Source organism: Aquarana catesbeiana, unplaced genomic scaffold (assembly GCF_042186555.1).
Source record: "Aquarana catesbeiana isolate 2022-GZ unplaced genomic scaffold, ASM4218655v1 unanchor239, whole genome shotgun sequence".
Classification (NCBI taxonomy): Eukaryota; Metazoa; Chordata; class Amphibia; order Anura; family Ranidae; genus Aquarana; species Aquarana catesbeiana.
The window spans coordinates 148591-169170 of NW_027362667.1; the positions used below are offsets into that span (position 1 = coordinate 148591).

At 44.1% G+C, this 20580-nt stretch overlaps 1 protein-coding gene and 1 pseudogene across 1 annotated transcript in view; one reads left to right on the top strand and one right to left on the bottom strand.

Annotated features, from left to right (window-relative positions):
- LOC141122083 (uncharacterized) overlaps window positions 1–20580 on the top strand; it is a 260915-nt gene that overhangs the window by 144064 nt on the left and 96271 nt on the right. The gene's annotated exons all lie outside the window — the stretch shown is intronic.
- On the bottom strand, window positions 1367–11690 carry LOC141122084 (uncharacterized; annotated as a pseudogene).

Consider the following 20580-nt stretch of genomic DNA (forward strand, 5'->3'; position numbering starts at 1 on the left):
TCTGAATCCCTTGAGCTTCTCCAATCTCCATGGTGGTATCTTCCTCAAGCGTCACCCCCGCCTCTTTGCTGGGTCCCTAACTGGGCACTCCGGATACTTCTCAAGCTTCACTCCACTGGCCTGCTCAGTCCCTGGCTTGACACACAAGGCTGCTCTACAAGCGTCACCTCCGCTGGTTGGTCCCTGGCTTGATCACCACCTGAAGTTTCCTGATTCTCCACCATGCCCGTTCGGTGAGAATACTGCTCCGGTACTTGCTTCCATTACTCACTGAGGTCCCTGGTAATAAGGTGGTTAGTCCCTTAGTGGTGACAGCTTCCCCTCTACCACCGACCATGACAGCTTCTCCAGCCAGCAGATCCATCACTTTTGGTTGGACTGCAAGCCACAGTGCCAACCCTGCACTGCTCACTTACTTCTGGATAGGACCTCAGACAGCCTAGCAGTCAGATGTGCCCGGGATAGGCCCAATCTCCGGTCTAGCAGCACGGGGCATATGACACACATCCACCTAGACAGCTGTCCAGGTGGCACCGAACATCGATCACCTGACTCCACCCCTATATATAGGTTCTCCCAGCAGGCCAAGAGATTCAAGAAAACCCCTGCCCATTGGCTGAGATACCCCATATACCCATAACCTGACCTTGGGTTGTCCTTCTCATATCTAGTACCGCCAAGTGCCCGGCCACCTAGTGGTAGAAGAGAAAAGTGCAACAAGTCCAAACTTAGGGAGAAATCAATAGATCTCTCACAATCATCCAGGATAACTACTCCTGGCAAGTAAATGTGTGAGGAGTTCCCTGCCTAAACTCCAGGGTGCTACACAAATAAAACTTACCTGCTAGTGCTAGAGGAGATCAGGCCTGATTCTGCTAACACTGCGGTTATGTGTGCAATGTATCAGAGGTGCCGGTGATCTACTGACACTGCACTTGTTGGGGGGCAGAAGGGCTGATCCTGCTAATGCTGCGTTATTAGGGACACAATACTAAGGGGGGACACTAATATAGTTCTGTTCATGATCAGGATATTGATCCATACAGACACTATACTAAGGGGGGGACACTAATATAGTTCTGTTCATGATCAGGATATTGATCCATACAGACACTATACTAAGGGGGGACACCAATATAGTTCTGTTCATGATCAGAATATTGATCCACACACACTATACAAAGGGGGGGGCACTAATATAGTTCTGTTCATGATCAGGATATTGATCCATACAGACACTATACTAAGGGGGGGACACTAATATAGTTCTGTTCATGATCAGAATATTGATCCACACACACTATACAAAGGGGGGGGCACTAATATAGTTCTGTTCATGATCAGGATATTGATCCATACAGACACTATACTAAGGGGGGACACCAATATAGTTCTGTTCATGATCAGAATATTGATCCACACACACTATACAAAGGGGGGGGCACTAATATAGTTCTGTTCATGATCAGGATATTGATCCATACAGACACTATACTAAGGGAGGGACACTAATACAGTTCTGTTCATGATCAGGATATTGATCATACAGACACTATACTAGCAATGGTGGTGATCAGGATATTGATTCATACAGACACTATACTAGTAATGGTGGTGATCAGGATCCTATAGCGTGAGTGCGATAGTGTGCGGGCAATCTAATGCTAGCTGACCCTGGCACTATCTGATGTAACAAGTGACCCTAATACAGCGATTGGTGAAAAATACTGTACACTGACGCTGTACTAATGGCACTGGTTGGGTGACAGGGGTGATCAAAGGGTGAATGAGGGCAATCAATGGGGTAAATGTGCCAATCTAAGGTATGTGGGTGTAAAGTGTGGTGATTATACTCACAGTGTGGTGTTCTCTTCTCTTCCTGAACCGAAAAGGACTCGGGAAGAGAAGAAATCACAAGATAGCTCCCCGTGTTTACAAAATAAAACACAGGAGTGATTTGTCATTGGCTGCCGGTGATCAGCAGGGTACGGGGCAAAATCATTGGCTGGAACCTGCTGACAAACTTGTCCTACAGCCAATGACAGTGGAGGTTTCTGGGTGTGCGCGTGCATGGGTACGGACCTGGAAGAAAGCCATGACATAAAAGTACATTACCAGACCTGTATGAGCCGCCCATCCATTGTATTTTACAGCACTTCATCCATGTCTTTGGTGATCTCTGATCTCCTTATCAACTGTTTCTTACATGATGAAGATCAGCCATGGAGTATATCTGAGGTGTATATCAGGGTGTGCTTCTTCCCCACATGAGAGCTGTGATGTCCAGCAACATTCATATAGAAGACATTTCCCACACTCAAGGCACTAATACACCTCGAGGGTTGTGTGGGATCCCTGATGTACAGGAAGACAGGACTTCAGTGAGGAACAATTCCCTCACTCAGGACAGGAAAGTGGCTTCTCCCCCGTGTGAGATCTCTGATGTCTGTAAAAATGGGACTTCTGTGAAAAACATTTCCCGCACTCAGGACAGGAAAATGGCTTCTCCCCCATGTGAGATCTCTGATGTTTGGAAAGATAGAACTTCTGTGAAAAACATTTCCCACACTCAGGACAGGAATATGGCTTCGCCCCCGTGTGAGATCTCTGATGTGTGTCAAGACTGGACTTCACTGAAAAACATTTCCCGCACTCAGGACAGGAATGCGGTTTCTCACCCGTGTGAGATCTCTGATGTCTGTTAAAACTGGAATTGTCTGCAAAACATTTCCCGCACTCAGGACAGGAATACGGCTTCTCCCCCGTGTGAGATCTCTGATGTGTGTCAAGACTGGACTTCTGTGAAAAACATTTCCCGCACTCAGGACAGGAATGCGGTTTCTCCCCCGTGTGAGATCTCTGATGTGTGGAAAGATGGGACTTTACTGAAAAACATTTCCCGCACACAGGACAGGAATACGGCTTCTCCCCCGTGTGAGATCTCTGATGTGTGTCAAGACGTGACTTCACTGAAAAACATTTCCCGCACTCAGGACAGGAATGCAGTTTCTCACCCGTGTGAGATCTCTGATGTGTGTAAAGATGGGACTTGTTTGAAAAACATTTCCTGCACTCAGGACAGGAATACGGCTTCTGCCCCATGTGAGATCTCTGATGTCTGCTAAAATTGGAGTTGTCTGAAAAACATTTCCCGCACTCAGGACAGGAATGCGGTTTCTCACCCGTGTGAGATCTCTGATGTTTGTAAAGATGAGACTTCACTGAAAAACATTTCCCGCACTCAGGACAGGAATACGGCTTCTCTCCTGTGTGAGATCTTATATGCACAATAAGATGGTATTTAGAACGGAAACACTTCCCACACTCAGTACAGGAAAGCCTCTTCTCTGTTGGAAGGACGGCACCATCCCTCACAGTCTGAGGTTCCTCAGGATAAGAGGAATACGATGGTCCATCTACACTGTGTGGTGCCGGATGGACATTTGAGGTAGTCGGGTTTTCTCCTGGACTATACTGTGTGATGTCCTCATCTTCTACTTTACAGTCTGGAGACAAAGTGAGACAATCCTCTGAGGTTTTCCTCATCTCCCGTCCATCTACTAAAATAGAAATAAAAAGATTATTACTAGACATCAGCAGATTGGTTCCTGCTGTGCTCCAATCAGATCATCAGATATAAAATGTCCAGCTGGTAGGAAATGGGTGTAACAAAAGAGAATACATATTATGTGTATATATAGCAGTGGGTAGAGGGGAGAGAGCAGAAGTCAGGACTATGTAATGTACAACATAGAGTATATAGTGCAGGGGTCAGGAGTATGTAATGTACAACATATAGTATATAGTGCAGGGGTCAGGAGTATGTAATGTACAACATAGAGTATATAGTGCAGGGGTCAGGAGTATGTAATGTACAATATAGAGTATATAGTGCAGGGGTCAGGAGTATGTAATGTACAACATAGAGTATATAGTGCAGGGGTCAGGAGTATGTAATGTACAATATAGAGTATATAGTGCAGGGGTCAGGAGTATGTAATGTACAACATAGAGTATATAGTGCAGGGGTCAGGAGTATGTAATGTACCACATAGAGCAGGGGTGCTCAACCTCTTGAGGAGCGAGGGCCACTTTAGCGACTTGGTAACAGGTCGCGGGCCATGATAAGTGTAGCGGGCGGATGGCAGGTCTGTGTCCACTCTGCATATGTAGAGCAGACACAGATGCAGCCCGCTCTACCCTAAGGGCCCTCCAATCCACCCAGACAGAAGGGGACAGATCCCCTTCTGTTTTTTTAAGCAGATCGGATTCCAGATAGGTGGGTGTAAGAAGACACAAGTCTGTTTACATCTGCCACTCTATAGAGGTGAATGGAGGGTCTGATTGGGTCCATCTGAAAAACAGACAGGCAGACCCAATCGGACCGATCATGTGAAAGGGGCCTAAGGCTGCTTTCACACTGATGCACAGCAGTTTACCTGCATCTCAACTGACCTCGATCTTCACTTCTTCCTCAGGATTCCTGCAGCTGGTTGCTGCTGTCCACCAGGTGGTTATAACTGATGGCTGCTGCTGGCTGTCCTCCAGGGCTGGTAATGCTGGCAGATACTGCTGGCTGGTACTGCTGGTGGGTACTGGTGACTGGCACTGCTGGCTGCTGTCTAAGATTGCGGGTTCCCGTGTATTAGTGTGACAGAATCATGTAGCTGCAGTAGAGAGCAGAGCCGATGCTTCCTGTCACAGGCGGAGAACATTTGGTATCACTCTGCCTGTGAAGGAGTCGGCACTATACAGGAGCATCGGCTCTGCTTCCTCTAGCAGCGGCTCCGATGCTCCTGATGCTCGGAGATGGCAGGTCTGGAACCTGTGATCTGGGCTTGCCAACCCGCCATCTCAGAGCAAGACGCCGTGGGCCACATGGGCACCCCTGACATAGAGTATATAGTGCAGGGTCAGGAGTATGTAATGTACAACATAGAGTATATAGTGCAGGGTCAGGAGTATATAATGTACAATATAGAGTATATAGTGCCGGGGTCAGGAGTATGTAATGTACAACATAGAGTATATAGTGCAGGGGTCAGGAGTATGTAATGTACAACATGGAGTATATAGTGCAGGGTCAGGAGTATATAATGTACAATATAGAGTATATAGTGCCGGGGTCAGGAGTATGTAATGTACAACATAGAGTATATAGTGCAGGGGTCAAGAGTATGTAATGTACAACATGGAGTATATAGTGCAGGGGTCAGGAGTATGTAATGTACAACATAGAGTATATAGTGCAGGGGTCAAGAGTATGTAATGTACAACATGGAGTATATAGTGCAGGGGTCAGGAGTATGTAATGTACAACATGGAGTATATAGTGCAGGGTCAGGAGTATGTAATGTACAACATAGAGTATATAGTGCAGGGGTCAGGAGTATATAATGTACAACATTGAGTATATAGTGCAGGAGTCAGGAGTATGTAATGTACAATATAAATTATATAGTGTAAGGGTCAGGACTCATAATATTGGTGCCGCGATCTCCGTGAGTCGGATCGCGGGTCCCACGGACTCGATCGCAGCGGGCATACCCGCGATCGCCTCACGGAGAGGACGAACGGGGAGATGCCGTTGTAAACAGCATCTCCCTGTTCTGCCTAGTAACAAGTGTCACTGATCACAGCTCCCTGTTATCGGAGCAGAAATCAGTGACGTCACACACCAGCCCATCCCCCTGACAGTTAGTAATCACTCCCCTAGGACACTTAACCCCTCAACGCCCCCTAGTGGTTAACCCCTTCACTGCCAGTGTCATTTATACGGGAATCAATGCATTTTTATAGCACTGATTGCTGTATAAATGACAATGGTCCCAAAAATGTGTCAAAAATGTCCGACATGTCCGCCATAACGTCACAGTCCCAATAAAAATCGCTGATCGCGCCATTACTAGTAAAAAAATTATTAATAAAAATGCCATAAAACTATCCCCTATTTTGTAAACGTTATAACTTTTGCGCAAACAAATCAATAAACACTTATTGCGATTTTTTTTACCAAAAATATGTAGAAGAATATGTATCGGCCTAAACTGAGGAAAAAAAATGTTTTTTTATATATATATATTTTTGGGGATAATTATTATAGCAAAATATAAAAAAAAAATGTGTTTTTTTTAAAATTGTCGCTTTTATTTTGTTTATAGCGCAAAAAATAAAAATCGCAGAGATGACCACCAAAAGAAAGCTCTATTTGTGGGAAAAAAGGACGTCAATTTTGTTTCGGAGCCACGGCGCACAACCGCGCAATTGTCAGTTAAAGCGACGCAGTGCCGAATCGCAAAAAGTGCTCTGGTCAGGAAGGAGGTAAATCCTTCCAGGGCTGAAGTGGGTATATAGTGCAGGGGTCAGGAGTATGTAATGTACAACAGAGTATACAGTGCAGGGGTCAGGAGTATGTAATGTACAATATAAATTATACAGTGTAAGGGTCAGGACTCATAATATTGGTATTCAGTAATCAGTGGAAGATTAAATGTTTACATGAGACAAGTTGCAGAGGTCCCACACCGCTGCCTCCCATCTCCTGAGACTGCACTCAGTGACTTGGGTCTGAGACTATACAGACATATCCCTCCACCCGGCACAGCCAGCAAATAACAGAGCAAGTAATCCTGGGAGAATTGTTCTGTCAGAGATCAAGCTAGACCTGGGCATGGGGCAGAAGACGCAAAGCACATGCCCAAGGTGCCTAGGTAGAGCAACATTTATGGTGAAAGTCAACCTTTTGCTACCAGCTGAACCAAAGAATTTCCATAAATCCAGTCTAGATACATAAATTGTGTCTGCAGCAAAGAGAAGGAAGATTATCACCCAGTCCCCGCCCTACTCTGGACCAATCAGTGAGCAGTATGGGTGGAGGAATGTATTTAGTGTTAATGACCCACCTGTGCTGATCTCTGTAGGAGTGTCCTCCTCTATAAATGTCCCCGTTATTCCATCCTCCTCCATAGACTGCTGATCATCCCTCACATACCTCTCTTCTTCTTCTGATTTAACCTCAAATTCTATATCGATTGGATCTCCACTCTAAATGAAGAAAATTAAAGTGAATATAATCTGTAAACAATAGGATTTATTATTGTGACATCACATATAAAATCCACACATCATCTCTAGCAGTCCATGTTCTAGATGATCCATCCCCCCAACCTTGTAACAGTGAGGGATGGTGTGATCTTCCTGTGTGGAATCCCGGGAATACAGAGGACGGGGACATCTCTCTGGTGGGTTCCTGGTATTTGGTGGCTCCATCATATCCTTGTGTCCTTCTGAAAACTCCTCCATCACTCCATACTCCTCATCCTCCTCTTTATACTCTTCTTTAATATCAATATTATCATCCCCGAGGTTTCCACTCTGAATATATAATAAAACATTCATTGTAACAAACATGCTGTGTATAAATCAGAACTACCAATAATTGTCAATCATCTACCTGATGATGGTGAGGGATGGTGTGATCTTCCTGTGTGGAATCCCGGGAATACAGAGGACGGGGACATCTCTCTGGTGGGTTCCTGTAGCTGGATGACTCCACCATGGTGTCCTGGTACAGATCTTTGTGTTCTTTTAGAGACTCCTCCATCACCCCATCCTCATCATCCTCCTCTTTTATCTCTTCTTTAACCTCAACTTTAGAATCTCTCAGGTTTCCACTCTGAATATATAATAAAAATTACATCAATTGTAACAATATAAACAACAAATATTCTGCGCAGATAAAATTAAATGAAACAAAATAAAATTCAATCAAGGAATACTAGATGACACTGAAGGGTAATTCAAAATGCCTCAATCAAACAGTAAATAAAATATAGTGCAGCGCAATCATATTAAACAGTCCATAAAATCATCTGCTTGATGAAATCCAGTCTTGTAAGTGAAAGAAGCCTCCTAAAGTGCAATCTTGGACACAAACAGTAAAGAGGTGATTTCAGCCCATCCACTACAGATAGTGCAGCCTCTCACCTCATAGACTCGACCTGTAAAGGTCACACAGCATTTGACCCACACCTGGGGTACCGATCGTAAGCGATCCAACCGATGCTCACAGTGCACATATGGACAAGAAAAAATGGGACAATCCAGTGCGGGTGATGCCAGATGTAGCTCCTCCCTCTGCACGCATTACATCCTATGGGCGGGACTTCTTCAGCGTGGGGTCGGAGACATGTTGGCAGCCCGCTGCTATTCATATTGCCATGGAGACCTAACAAACCAATAGACTCACACACACAGCGACGCAGCCGCAATGTAAAAACACACCAGTATACTAGCATGAAAGGACCCCACGCTGAAGAAGTGAAGAGCTACATCTGGCGTCACCCGCGGCCATCTTTCTGGTTGGAAACCAGATGATATACATGCCTGTTTGCTAGCACTCGGCCGGAGTGCTGTGTTTATGAGCAATTTTGCTTCTTTTTACCACTATTCTAATAAATATCTATACAGAGAGCACTAGATTGTCCCATTTTTTCTTGTCCATATGTGCACTGTGATCATCGGCTGAATCGCTTACGATCGGTACCCCAGGTGTGGGTCAAATGCTGTGTGACCTTTACAGGTCGAGTCTATGAGGTGAGAGGCTGCACTATCTGTAGTGGATGGGCTGAAATCACCTCTTTACTGTTTGTGTCCTTTCACTTACAAGACTGGATTTCATCAAGCAGATGATTTTATGGACTGTTTAATATGATTGCGCTGCACTATATTTTATCAATTGTAACAATGCAGATAATGTACAGATCCTAATGATACTATCAGTGATTGTTCCTCATCTACCTGATGATGGTGAGGGATGGTGTGATCTTCCTGTGTGGAATCTCGGGAATACAGAGGACGGGGACATCTCTCTGGTGGGTTCCCATTACTGGATCCATCTGTAGGAAACACACACACTGACTGAATACATTGTTTCTATGTGTTTATCAGATGATGGGGGATCTAGGTGGAGCCTCCGTACTGCTCTCTCCTTTACAATAAAGTCTCCTCTTACCCGGTGATGTCAGGGGCAGCTGATTGTCCATCATGACGTCCTTGTAGAGATCCTTGTGTCCTTCTAAATACTCCCACTCCTCCATGGAGAAATAGACAGTGACATCCTGACACCTTATAGGAACCTGACACACACAATGATACAGTCACCATCCAGACACATCCCTTGTCTGTTACTGGATAATGTCCCAGAATTCCCAGCACCGCTCACCTCTCCTGTCAGCAGCTCCATCATCTTCTTGGTGACTTCTAGAACCTTCTCCATGTTGTGTCTCTCAGGTTTTATGGAGTCACATGGAGGCACTGTGATGGTCATATGATCACCTGACTTCACAAGAGGAAATCTCTGTATTGAGGAACCAATAGGAATATTATGTTAGAATCCCAGAATCCTCCTCACCTCTCCGGTCAGGTCTGTGTTTTATTAATAGAGATAAGAGTGATGTCATGTGACCTCCCAGAATCCTCCTCACCTCTCCGGTCAGGTCTGTGTTTTATTAATAGAGATAAGAGTGATGTCATGTGACCTCCCAGAATCCTCCTCACCTCTCCGGTCAGGTCTGTGTTTTATTAATAGAGATAAGAGTGATGTCATGTGACCTCCCAGAATCCTCCTCACCTCTCCGGTCAGCAGGTAGATGATCTCCAGGGTGAGGTTTAGTATCTTCTCAGTCATGTGACTCCGGTCCTCCTCCATCCTCATTGGTCCCGTCATTTGATCTATACAGGTCTCCTTGTAGACGGATAACTTTGGGAAATGAAAGTAAGAATTATTTGGATGGTGTTGGTCACACAATAATAGGATGTGGATGTGAGGGGGGTAATAGGAGGGTTTCTATACATATAAGAACTTCTCCCCCCCATGGGAACAGATTTAGTTTGGACTGTTTGGTACATTTTTGAGGTGTGGGACCCTCTTGTCTTGCTGGATCAGATATTCCCCTTTCTATGTTGGGTTTGTTTGGTTTCTGAACTGGATTTGATTAGTTTTAGATCTGCAGACAAGGAATGATAAATACGATCCTTCCTTTGATTTGTTTGCTCTGAGGCAGTGATGTGAGGACAATGTCGGGTCATCATGATGTCCAGGAAGGGGAACTTGCTGACTTTTGGTCGGAGTTGTCGGCTAATCAGGATAATTACCAGAACTCCGGCTGCAAGGCTCCAATCTCCGGCAGCCTGCTGACTGATCGGAGTGATGTCACTGTCACTCTCTGCAGTAAGAGAAGGGATCGGATTGGATAGCAGGAGGATTCTGATAGTGGAGTACAGAACTGTGGGGGAGGAGTCTGTTTTGTTCTCTCCAATAGCAACCCATCTGCCATCTATGCTGATTATGAAGATTATAACATGTAAGTGTACTATTTGTTTTTATGGAATAAATGACTTCATCATTCTAATGAGGATCTCGCGCTGTCATTTCTTTGTTGTTTAATCTCCTTGGATCTTCCCGGATCTTTATCTGACAAGCTGCAGGACCCTTGTATGTTGGAATGAACATTTGTCCTCATCATGCTGTTACCATAGACTGCTGTCTGTTGGGCTGGACCTTGTAGTGCACATTACTGGTGTGTGATTTTTATTTCAGTGCTGGTAGGAGGACAGCAGGGGGGAGGGGTTTGTTCTCTTGGTCTATTTTGTATCCTGCAACATATTTCTAGAACGGTGAAATGGTGAGGTGAAGGCTTCCTTCACTTGCTGGCAGAAGGTCTTTAAAAGAGAAGTATGATTTTATTTTCTTTCAGATTCATACTTACCTAGGTGGATGCAGCATCGGTCCCCCGGCACCTCTTCACTGAGAACCGATCGATCTAACATCTGCGATGGCTCGGTTCTCACAGCTCTGCCCCCCGCACTCACTGGAGATGTGGGGGGGTGGGGAGCGCCCGTCTCAGTCTCTCAGTGGCTCGCTGAGAGGCTGAGATGGCCATCAGTCCAGACACCTGGAAGATCCAGACTTCATTGTGGTGATGATGCGGTGCCTGGACTGATTCCAGTGATGTCACCTGAGAGAGGACTTCATCCCGCTCTCTGCTGAAAACAGGTCACAAGAGTGCAAAACGAATTGTACTCCTGTAACCCATAGGAGAAGCCCAGCCAAGTGATCTCAAGCTGGACTTCTCCTTTAAGGAGGTGAGAAAAGTATGTGCAGGTGGGGTGAGAGGACCATCAGAGACCAACAGCCTGTGTAGTGTAATAATTGTCCTTTGTAGGCCATGTATGGTCAGGATGGTCATTGTCTTGTCTATTTATTGTCAGTGATGTTTGTTTAGAGGAACATATTACTAGAATTTATCTCCAAAATGAAGAGAATGTTCCGGCCCCATAAGTGGGGAAATGTTCTGACCCTGAAGGGGTTAATCTAGGTTTCCACACTATATATGTGTGTATCATCATCTGCTGGAGATAAAAGACATCACAGTGACTATGGAGGAAGAGGACGGACATGACGGGGGGGTTACTGGGTGTAAATAGAAAATAAGATCTTATTACCTCCTCTACTGCCACTTCCAGCAACTTCTCCTCTCTACTTCCTCCCAACTCACCTCTCACCCGGAACTTCCTGTGTGTACCTGACATCACTTCCTGTTTTCCATAGAGACTTCCTGTGTGGGTAGAAGTAAGATCACCATCTTGTGGACTTCAGAGGAATTGCAGCCCCAAGAAACGTCTCATAATAACCATTCCTGTATAACAGGGCAAAGTTAAAAACATAACTCCCGAAATTGAACTTTTTTGAAAATTCAAAAATATATCAAAAAGCATAAAAATATATATATCAGTCCACTCATAATGAATATGTTAAACATAAATTGCAAGGATGTAATGTTTACATAGGAATGGTGGCGGAGATTTCTCAAAGTAAGAACATTTCCTTGTATATAAATAAAATAATTAATGTGAAAAAAGCTGTAAAACAATATAAAAATATATAGACTGAGTCATCCACTTCAGCCATAAAGGCATTGTGATTCAAGATCTTCTAGATCACATAGAAGGAGGACTCATCGACATACGTCCCAACTTTTTGAGATGGGAATGCGGGACACCTATTAGCAAAAGTATGTAGGCATAGGACACACCCCCTTAAAGGAGAATCATACAAAAAAATGATTGGTTAAACTCACAAGTGCTTTTTTACCACTACTTTTCCTTTACACAGGCTGTTAAAATTTACAAATGCAGCAATTTAGAAATTGGATGAAAGGTTTAGCACTGGGAAACAATTTTTGAAAGATAAAAAGTGCATTTTATATACAACTATATAGATCAGACCAAAATGAGGGACAAATGAGGAGGAAAGAGGGACAGAGGGACATTGTTCCAAATCAGGAACAGTTGGGAGCTATGCATCTGTGATTTCATACATTTGTTTGGAAGAATAGAACAATCCTCAGAAGGGATCATGTAGGATGACAGGAAAGGCTCCTGACTGGTGAGATCCAACAGACATCCCACATTTTGCCTGTGGCTCCCTGACACCCACAACTGCCGCGCAATATCCCGGCTGCAGGGCCAATTCTGGGCAGGTGCGCAGGGTGCACCCAGGGCTGGTGCTACCCCTAGGCAAAACTAGGCAGTCGCCTAGGGCGCAGCCACAACCGCTGGCTTACCTACTCTCCATTGGGAGGAGAGAGGGCACCTGATGCTTGTGTGCAGCTGTGCTTCATCCTCTACCCCTCCCCTACCCGGCGGCTATGTGACCAGTGGCATAGCATGGGGGGAGGCAGGCGGGGCACCGCCCTGGGGACGGGTGCAGAATGTAAAGGGGTGCTGTTGTACTGTCCCCAGTGTGATGGCCATTTAGCGGGGGCAAATAGGCGCAGCGCTATTGGCACTATGGCAGCAATCCGCATCGCCCTTGGGGTGCAGGTGGGCATCCATCACCACACACGGCAGTAATCAGCGATCCGAGGGCAGATAGGTGGAACGGACCTGAGAGAGCCTAGGACTCAGAAGAAGAGCTCCTCCGGCACCGCCTCTTCCTCCTAGACCCCGCCTCCCAAAGGGGTGAGAAGCAGCTGGGCAGGCACAGCGTACCGTACCCCGTGCTTCCAGAGTAGCATGAATTGCTCCAACTTCCTCCGCTCTCTAATGTCACGCGACACCTGTGGACAATTCCAGGGCACCTCTAACACCGCACCCCTACACTGATCTGCTCTCACCAGCTGTGTCCCTCAACGGAGTGCACCGAAGCTGCCTCCCCCTCCTCTCTGTTTACATCTACACAGGAGGAGGGAGTCCGAGGGACACACCACTGTGCATGTACCGCACTGTCCCCGTGCATGTACCGCACTGTCTGTACACTGTATTGTAATGCAGATGGACATGTGCAGGGAGGTGCTATGGGAGAAGGGTCTACTAGCACAGGTACTGAGGGGGTCTGCACTGTGGGGGGTCTTCACTGGGGGGGTCTGCTCTCAGAGGGGGTCTGCACTGAGGGTGTCTGCACTGAGAGGGGGTCCTGCACTGAGAGGTGAGTCTGCACTGAGAGGTGGGTCTATACTGAGAGAGAGGGGTCTGTACTTAGTGGGGGAGTCTATACTGAGAGAGGGGGTCTATACTGAGGGAGGGGGTCTGTACTTAGTGGGGGAGTCTATACTGAGAGAGGGGTGTCTGTACTTAGTGGGGGGATCTATACTGAGAGAGGGGGCTCGGCACTTAGTGGGGGGGTCTATACTGAGGGAGGGGGTCTGTAGTTAGTGGGGGGTCTGTACTGAGGGAGGGGGTTTGTACATAGTGGGGGGTCTGTACTGAGAGAGGGGGGTCTGTAGTTAGTGGGGGGTCTGTACTGAGGGAGGGCTATAGTTGGTGGGGGGGTGACACCAATTTTTTCCGCACCAGGTGACATCACCCCTAGTGACACAACTGATTTAGGGGTCTATTCATAAAACATTTGTATAGCGATTCATCCATGGAAAGTGCATGTACATTCCTTCTGTGTGAATGGGATGGGGAGAACAAACATTGATAGATTTTTTGCCGAGCTGTTTGAATGGTTTCCATTGATTTAAAATAGAAAATGCCATATTTACTATTAGATGGTGCTAATTTCTTTGATACCTAGTGCCATCTAAAGGCCAAATGCAGAGGTGGAATGTCAACGAGGATGTGACGCACTTGAGTTGGGGGAGGGGCATGACCACGCCGCCAGCTGGGAGCATGGAAGCCAGCTCGAGACCCAGAAGGAGACACACAGTGTGAGAGGCTGCGGTAGCCTAGGAAAGAGGACCCTCGGACCCAGCGGCTGCCCTGATCCCACTGCCCCTCTATGCTCCAGCCTGGATGTAAGCGTTGGCCACCTCTGAGGGCAGGGACGAAACACAGCAAGCGGCAGATAGAAGCTCCCTCCGGTAACCCCCACCTCCCTGTGATTGATGTGTGGTCGGCCGGGAGTGAGAGGACCGAGCCAGAAGATAATAAGGTGAGAAGGTGAAGAGTGAGAGGACGGACTTCAGAGAGCTGATCTGCCTTAAATGGAGGGACGAGGGGGAGAGAAGGTGACGAAGGTGGAGGAGAGTTATCGATTATTGGAGGATATCGCAGCACCAGTCCCCCGAGTACACCGACCATGCTGTGCTCATCTAACACCTCAGATGGACTGCTTTATGTGTAGCCCCCTATTGCCCCCCACCTCATACTAGAATTGAATTCATCTGCTCCTGCTAGAGGAAATTGTCTGGGAAGAGGCAGTGATGCATTAGAAGAGGTAAACCTGGTTGAATGGGAAGAAACAAGAAGGAAGGGGTGAGAGATATTCATTTTTGCTCTGCTCTGAAAGTAAATAATTAAAAGAACTGTTTCATGAACTGCTATATGATGAAATGAAGATATTGCTTTGGGTCTGTCTGAGATGGGAAAGAACTTTGAAAAAAGAAAAAAAAAGTGTGCATGAACTGGCTCTGAGGTTATATACGATCGTTTTTACAGTATATGATTGGACTTATAAAACTGTCTGAAAATCATTAGGAGTTGTTTTATAAAGGAAAAGCGGTATGTGAGCTGTCATATGAAATATCTAGAAGTGGGATTGTCAACTACTTTCGAAAAAGCCTCAGTGACCATTCTTGAAATGAGGGAACTGTATATGAATCTTCCCCATAACAGGTCCCTGGATAAGAATATACTGTGGAAAGTTGTTCATACCCCTGAAGTTTAGAAGAGGGTAAAGGTCTGGGCTGTGACTCACTTATACACGCTCATAGTTGAAGAGTTATGGTGGGCTGCTAAAATGCATATACAAACTTGCACACGATTAACCCTAAAAGGGGGCACAAATTAATAAGTAAATGGCTACTAATACAGGTGTAACCATTTATGAATTCCTTGTTAACAGCAAACCAGTGCGGAGGTTTAAAGGACTCTGGTAAAAAAAAGCCATACTGGGTGATTAGCGATTAGCTGACTACCGGGTAGCAGTCCGGAGAGCAGAGGAAACGGGGACTTTAAAAATCATCATGCGAGGTAGAACTATAAAAAATAATGAACCAAAAACCCCGAAAGATAATGCAAATATAAGTACGATCAAGAAATATCTGACAAAAGAAGGGAGCCCAAAGAGTCCAGTACCAGACAAATCTGGTCCACAGAAACAAAAACAAGGCAACAAAGACAAGAAAAAAGCCCCTGGAAAAAAGAAAGGAGAATTATTAGATCAACCTAAAGAAGATATAAGTATAAGCACAGAAAGTGAATTTGACAGAAGTAAAATGGAGGAACAAGGTACAGGGGCTCAATTGCCTACAAAAATGGAAATGGTGGATATATTCCTGAGACTGGAAACTTTTATAAAAACAGAATTTACCACACTACGGACTGATTTAGTCCACCTACTGACCCGGGTAGAGGAAACGGAAGTAAAAACGGATAAACAAGCCCGAGAAATTATAAAATTAAAAGAGCAAGTTAAAGACATGATATGGGAACATAGGAGGATGCTGTATAAAATAGAAGACCAGGAGAATCACAATAGAAGACAGAATTTAAGGATCCGAGCGGGAAAAAGGAGAAGATTTAGGGAAAATTATGAACAAAGTATTTAATCCTGTATTTAGATAAAACATCAGAGGAGTGCTTGGGAATTGAAAGAGTCCATTGGATTAGAAGCCTCCAAAATATATCTGTGGACCTTCCTAGAGATGTCACTGTAAGATTCCAATTATATGAAGAAAAAGCACAAATATGGGGGGAAAATTAGAGGAAGGCCACCGTTGAAGTACGAAGCAATAGACCTCCAAATATTTACAGACCTGGCGCCAGAAACGCTGGCTAGACAAAGACGCCTTAAACCTCTTCTGGAGCAAATGCGTACAAAAAATATTAAATACAGCTGGGGTTTTCCAGCATGTTTAATCGGTCAAAAGGATGGAAGATCAATACGATTGAGAGACCCAGAAGAGCTTGCAGAAATCTGTAATAAACTTGATTTACAAGTCCAGGACATTCCAGGATGGAATGAAGAAGTGAACCCAACCCAGACAGAAGAAGAGATATGGCAAAAGACGCATGGAGTTGCAAGGAAGAACTAGATATAGAAATGAAACAAACGAAGACTCCTCTATAAACTAAATTGTATGAGACTGTAATAATAGGAGGTCCTTTTTTTTGTTTTTAGAGTTCAAGTTGATCAGGGCAGAGCTATAGAAGAATAGGAGGAATACCCCTAGTAGACGGATCAAGGTGGGTGACAGGGTATGGAGGGGAGGGGATGAGGGGTAGGGGGGGATGGAGGTTGGGGTCTTTGGGGGTGCTCCTGGCCGCACCTCCCCTTTTAGTGGTTGGAGTCTCACCCCACAATTGCGGAGCCACTGGTGGAAACAGAAGGATGTGGATCTACCCGTGGCCCTGGGGTGGGAAGGAAAGTGGTGGGGATGACGGAGGGGAGGGGAAAGGAGGAAAAGAGAGGACCCTGGAAAATCCCATCCAAGCTTTTATATTAGATGGAGTATGTGGTGCCCTGTCAGCCTAAAAAGAGTATACCACGATCAAAGATGACATCACTAAGATTTATCTCATATAATGTCAGAGGGTTAAACACACCAACAAAAAGACATGGGATATTAATGGGGCTTAAACAGTATAAAGCAGCAAAAGTGTTCTTTCAGGAGATGCATATGTCCCATGAGGACAATATAAGGTTGTTCTCAAGAGACTTTCCAACTTGGTACTACGGTGACTCTCCTACAAGAAGAGCTAAGGGAGTAGCTATCGGATTTGCCAAGGGGACATGGTTCATATTGGAAGAAAGAATGACAGACTCGGAAGGACGATGCCTCTTTTTAAGAGGTAAATTATACGATATGGAGTGTACCTTTGAAAATATCTACTGCCCTAATAAGAACCCAACATATTTTTTGACATAGATTATGGGCAAATTGATGGAGTTTAAAAAAGGAAGCGTGATTATGACAGGAGATTTGAACTTTTGTGTGGACCCAAGTCTGGACAGTACGTTGCGGGCACAGGGGACAAGGAAGGTACAATTGAAAGCAATAAAAAATAAATTGTTTCAGTGTCAATTGATGGACATTTGGAGAGTACAGCACCCTAAGACACAGGACTATACGTTCTACTCCCCTGTGCACACAACGTACTCAAGGATTGATTATATAATGGTTGAACACAGGATGATAGAATGGGTGATTAAAATGAGCATTGAAATAAGAACGTTGTCAGACTACTCCCCTCTGATCATGGAAATGGTGATACCAAGGGCCCAAAGACAATCATATGCATGGAGACTAAATGAAGATCTAATACAGGATGTAGAGGTAGAAGAGAAAATAAAGGAAGAAATAGAACAGTATTTCAAAATAAATGATACTAAGGAGGTAACAGAAGCTACACTATGGGAGGCCCATAAGGCCTATATTAGAGGTTTTTTGATGGAGATAGGATCGAGGAAAAAAAGGAAAGGAAAAAAAGATGGAAATATTAATAAAGGAAATCCATGAAATGGAACAAAGGCATAAAAAAAGTAGTAGGGGAAGGGTTTCATGCATTGGTGATCAAGAGAGATGAATTAAAAGAAGTGCTTGAGCAAGAGATTAGACGAGATTTCAATAGAGTTGCAAAGGAGAGATATGTATGGGGAAACAAAACAACAAAACAGGGAAACATCTCGCAAGACTGTTAAGGGAAAAAAAACATTAAACTATATCGAAAAAATACAGAGTAAGAAAGGGAGATGGTATGTTCAACAACAGAAATCATGAAAGTGTTTCAGTATTGTTATGGATCCTTATACTCAATAAAACAAAAAGGGCAACAAGGAATAGTAAGATCAGAAAAGATAAAAGAATTTCTAAAAAATGCCAGATTACCTCAAATAGATGAAAATAAATGGAGTATATTGGAAGCACCCATAACAGATGAATAAATTAATAGGGCTTTAAAAGATCGGCAAAAGGGAAAAGCCCAGGCCCAGATGGGTTTACCACCTATTATTATAAGAAATTGAAATTAAACTTGGTACCCAGACTATGTTCATATATGAACGGCTAAGGAATAATTTATGAGATGGGTAGAGAAGCTCTGTCAGCCTTAATCACCATTATTCCAAAAGAGGGAAGAGACAGCACCGTATGTTCAAGCTATAGCCCTATATCGTTACTGAATACGGATACAAAGTTATTTACAAAGGTTTTGGCCTCTAGGATGAAAGACCTGATGGCTAAGTTAGTACATGCGGACCAGGTGGGGTTTAGACCTCGGAGAGAAGGAAGATGTAAGAACATTACTCTTGCTTCAAAAAAATAAGAGAGGGAAGGGCCCCTGGTCTACTTCTGTCGATTGACGCAGAAAAAGTAGGGGGTTTATGATGAGTACTCTGGAAGCTATGGGAGTGGGCCCAAGGATGGCCCAATGTATCCAGGCCTTATATAAACACCCTACCACAAGAGTGAAGGTCATTGGCACCCTACCCCCCCCCCGTTGGAAATGTATAATGGAACAAGACAGGGGTGCTCTCTGTCACCATTATTGTTTGTACTATCTGTAGAACCTCTGTTAGCTACCATAAGGAATAATAATCCAGACATAATAGGGATAAAGATTGGAGAAGAGGAACATAAAATAGCAGCTTATGCTGATGATGTTTTACATTTCTAATCCTAGGATCACAATGCCCTGCCTAATGAAGACAATAAAACATTATGGGGAATTATCAAATTTAAAAATAAATCCCTCTAAATCGCAAATCCTAAACATAAAACGTAAACAACCAGAAGAAAGGCTGTTACAGCAGGAGTTCTAATTTAGTTGGAAGACAGAAATAAAATATTTAGGAATAAAACTGACATCGTCTCCGGGGAAACTATACCAGGCAAACTATCTCCCACTATTAAACGAAATAAAAACAGAAATAAAAAGAATGGCAAGTAGGTCTCTCTCAGGACAGGTAGAATAAACACCATAAAAATGGTAATAGTACCAAAAATCATCTACAAATTTCAAATGCTACCTATCCCACTACCCCAGACACATTTTAAAACATTAAAAAATATGATATCTAAGTTTATCTGGCAGAACAGCAAACCAAGAATTTCATTCTCGGTATTAAAGAGAGATAAAGTGCAAAGAGGGATAAAAGTACCAGACCTGCAAAAATATTACAAGGCGGTGTTAATTTCACGGGTGATGGAATGGTCTAAGGCAGTATATGAAAAAAGATGGGTACAAATTGAGAAGACAATGAGGGACACACGGGGCTGAGTAGCATTATTTGGATCCCACCACAATATAGAGCACTGGGGGAAGATACACATATTATGACACGTAATGTACACAGAATATGGGATCTAATACACAAAGTCAATGGAAATAGAATTCACCACTAATCTCACTGAAAGGAAATAATTCTTTTTTACCTGGTAAAGGGAAATGATTTGGGGAGAGGATTAAACACGATAATGTACAATTAAAGGATATAATGACAAAGGGGAAAATATACACATTTCAAGAATTAAAACACAAGACAGAAATGATGAGGATTAATGAATGGCGGTACCTCCAGCTGAAACATTTTGTCAGTACTCTACCTCAACCAATAAGATCGGGGGAAGATCTCAGACCTCTGGAGCACTTGAGTTTGGTATCAAGCACAAAAAACAGGATATGACATCTCTATAAAATCTTGCTGGCAGCGGACGGGCTGGAGGCCCCGCCATACATGAAAACAATGGGAGAAAGAATTAGGAGTTAGAAGTAATAAAGTTACATTAGAAAAGATGATGAGATTAGCACACACCTCTGCAGTGGATTCCAACACAGCGGAGATGAAGTACAAATGTCTATCAAGGTGGTATAGAACCCCGGATAAAGTAAGCAGGTATCAAACGGGGTATTTTTCCTGAAATACCTCAATAAAAATATCACAATACCACATTATGGCCACTAGATGCAGCCAAAGAAATCAGTGTATGAAATGAAATACATCCAATATTCATCACAGCCGGGTAAATGCTACTCACATTCATTCAACTATTTTTTTTTTTAATAGACCTCTAAACGTCTGTGAAAGATTACACCACAAAATGTACTCAGCCAATGGAAGGTAATGACTCCATT